This window comes from Montipora foliosa, chromosome 1 (genome assembly GCF_036669935.1).
Source record: "Montipora foliosa isolate CH-2021 chromosome 1, ASM3666993v2, whole genome shotgun sequence".
NCBI classification, from domain to species: Eukaryota; Metazoa; Cnidaria; class Anthozoa; order Scleractinia; family Acroporidae; genus Montipora; species Montipora foliosa.
The window spans coordinates 68696398-68699954 of record NC_090869.1 but is presented as its reverse complement, the minus strand read 5'-3'; positions in this window follow the sequence as shown (position 1 = coordinate 68699954).

Here is a 3557-nt window from a genome sequence, read left to right as displayed (position 1 = left end):
AACTTTCGGTCATGGAAAACTGGAAAAAGTCATGGAAAAGGTCATGGAAAGTCTGAAAAACTCTTAAGAATACGAACCCTGTTCAGTATTATTTTTGTGCCCTAGGTAGAAGCGCTGTATTGATTGCAGCAACACATTTCGAGATAAATGAAATAGAGATTTTTTATTATCAGTATTATTATTTCTGAGTTTAGTGAGGTTGTTCTGTTTCATTTCACTCAAATAACTTGTGAACGGTTATTAGCTGACTAATTTTGACTACGTCTGAACAAGTGCAGTTTTGCCTTGAATCGGAAAACAAAAGTCTTTTGTGAAACTCAGAAACTTTGTCTGCGATATAGCTTTTCAGGTTATCTAATTTTGTGCAAACCTTTTTCAGCTCAATTACTTTGAAGAAAATGGTGGTTTCGTCTCAACGGGGTTTCCATTTTTAGTTAATACCATTTCTCATCGCTGAAAGATCAGTACAGGTCTGAGAGGTCGTGGTCGTGACTAAAAGGTAGTGTACAGAATACCCCTTGAAGGTGGAGAATCAGTATACATAGGACAAACAGGGATTATTCCAAACGAGAAAAAAAAAAAGAGAACACGAAAGTGAAGTCAGACTGACCAAGGAAGACATTTTATGCGGTAGACTGGCTTCAGCTGAACAACGCATGGAAAAGGAGGACGGTAGTTTAGCGCGACACAGTGCAGAATGTAACAGAGATCAATTGGAAAGAGGCAAAGATAACAACCTTAAAAGAAAACTAAGACAGAGAATTATGATGTTGAAGGGATTGCGCGCCCTGGTGAAAAACAGAGGATTTGAATAGCTGGAACACTGGAACCCTCCTGAATCGGTTTTTTCATTCAAAGAAACATCGGAATATTTAAATGAATTTATTATATGGCTACAATAGTACCCGCGCTCTGATTGGCTGCTGAGCGGGCAAGATTTTCTTGTAATGACCGGGCATTGTGAAAAATTTTCTCGGCTCGACGACTCTTTTGAGTTGTGAGTAAAATTTACCCTAGATCTTGGCGTAATAAAAACAAAAATTGTCCCATTGTTAAAGAAACTGTGTCTTGTGGTTTTGATCGCATCGCCAGGTTCGTTTCGGTTCAGTGAACGCGACCTCGAATTACCTCTTGCGCGCCCAAGCGGATGTGGTCAATTACTTCCAGTGTTTTTATTGTATTCTTTTTAAGAATAACGCTAAAAAAGACATATAATAAATAACTTATTAACCTCGTCCGTTCGGTCCTTACAGGAAAATCTCAGACCGAGGCCTTGATGTATTGACCTCGCTATTGCTCGGTCAATACATCAAGGCCTCGGTCTGAGATTTCCCTGTAGTGACCTCGCTCTCGGTTAAGTGGTATATAGCTGATCAATTACTCCAAAGTACTCCATGTAATGAAACACTGTTAAAGACGAATCTGCAGCGGTTAACGAAAACTAAAAAACTAAAACTAAAAACTTTCCATGTGTGGTATTTAAATAAGTACGCCTTTACAAAATACCGCGGTTACAAGTTTGAGGGACAGAGAACAGATGGAAGAACTCAAAGCCACAGAAAGAGACTGAAACGATTTGTCTCCTCCCTGGTTTGCGTAATTTGAAAATAAGAGATGTTGCTGTTATAAGTTGCCACGAATTTCTCTAATGTTCGTTCACTCTAAAAAAGGGGAATTTTCAGTACATTTTCTTTCATGCTTGAGGTCTTCAGAGGAAAAAAAACATGCTGTCGTGGAAAAAAATTGAAAAATGACTTCGCATTGTTTGAAAACAAAAGCCTCGCTAGAAGAGTTTTTTCTCACCCTAGTAGATATTGCCATTCAAATTCACTTCTTTAGCGAGAGACACATTGTGTCGATAATATGCTTAACGAAGCCAACTTCGATTCACATAAAAAATATATGAGAAGTAATTTACATTTAGAATTTCATAATTCCGTTTCCAGACGTTCGATAAAACTATGGATCCCATTCATGGTTTCTCGATTCGGTTTTTGCTTAGACTAAGAAATGCATTTATCGTGACTAACAAGTGTGATTATGTTTCAGTCGCCATGCCGAGCAAGAAAAAAATGTTATTCCTTGGTGCTGATCAGTTCAATTATCATCGCCGGCGGCAACAAGACAGATTGTGACGTTAGTGACTTGATGCTGTCACTGTTTCAAGAATACAACTGACATAAATCATAATCTCGAAAATTGCCCATTGAATCCAAAACTGACATTTCACGATAACAATCAAACACTTCAAATAAAAGATAAGTTCCTTTTCTAAAAAACGCACTTTTGTTTTGTGGTTCATTTCATATATGCTACTCAAAAAAAAAAAAAATTCCTCCGGTGTACTTTATGCCTGTTCAAATAACTTATTTACAATTTAAAATATTAATCGAAAAGTTTATTTCTTTGACTAGAGGATAAGCTTGATATTGATCGAAAAAATCAACTTGCATAATCGCGTAATGGAAAACAATAATTTACGTGGGATAATGGAAAAAGAAAAACTGAAATATATAAATGATGATGAACTAGAATTTCGAATCTCAAAGTTTTCCTCTTACACTGAAAAAAAAAAAAAAGAAACGAGCAAAAATTCCGACATGACCCTGTGATCGGTAAAACTTTTGGTCCCGTTTTGTGCATGTCGTTCCCGGCCATTATAAATATCGACTACGACATTTACAAAACGATTGTTAGCAGAATGAGGTTATGGATTCTCAAGATACGGGATATTTTGGTAAAAGGTGGCGTGAGGGGTACAATGTATCCCCATTCACGCGGAATCACTAGAACCACGTGACATTTGGCAAGTGTTAGCTATGTTTCGGCAGAGTCACCCTCGAGCTCTGTCAACATAACAATTAAAATAAATGAAACGAAAAAACTCTGTTTTAGCGCTTACTTAAACTAGGTGATGTGGTAAATGTAGTCTCGCAGGTCACACTTTGTTTACTCAATCCAGAGCGAATAAAGCCAAAGGAAGACTCTTTCAATAGTGTGTTCTATTTTTTTTAAAACTGGAATCTTAAAGACCTTTGTTAGACATCCACTGAAACCCCACGAGGAACTTCCTTACGTTTCACACAAGGTATATTCCCAAGCTTTACGAGACTGAGAAATCCCGAGACACTGAACTGAGAAAAAAGAAGACATTCCGTTCATTTCATTAAAAAAAGTAACAACGTTTTAGTGTTTTGTCACAGATCTGGAGTATTAACGTCAAGGCACCAATTTCAAAACGGTTGGTCTCTCGGGTATTTTACCTCCGTGAAGGCACTTTAAAAAATTGGGATTTTTTATCTTTGCCTTGTTAGCCCAACGGGACTTTGGCATTAGTGTCAAGCGAAAAGTATAGATTCGAGTCTTTCACCCTTCTAAATCATTGTTTTCGTCTTAAAAACTCATTGCCGTAAGTAAGAAATCACTTTTGGTGAAAGTCAACTAGTGTTATCCTATGAAAAGCGCTTGCGAACTGAATTAAACTGAAATCGCCTACTGAACGTAAGAGGACATGATTTCGAGTTCATAGCATGCTTTTTGTTCTATTCTTTGTTTCA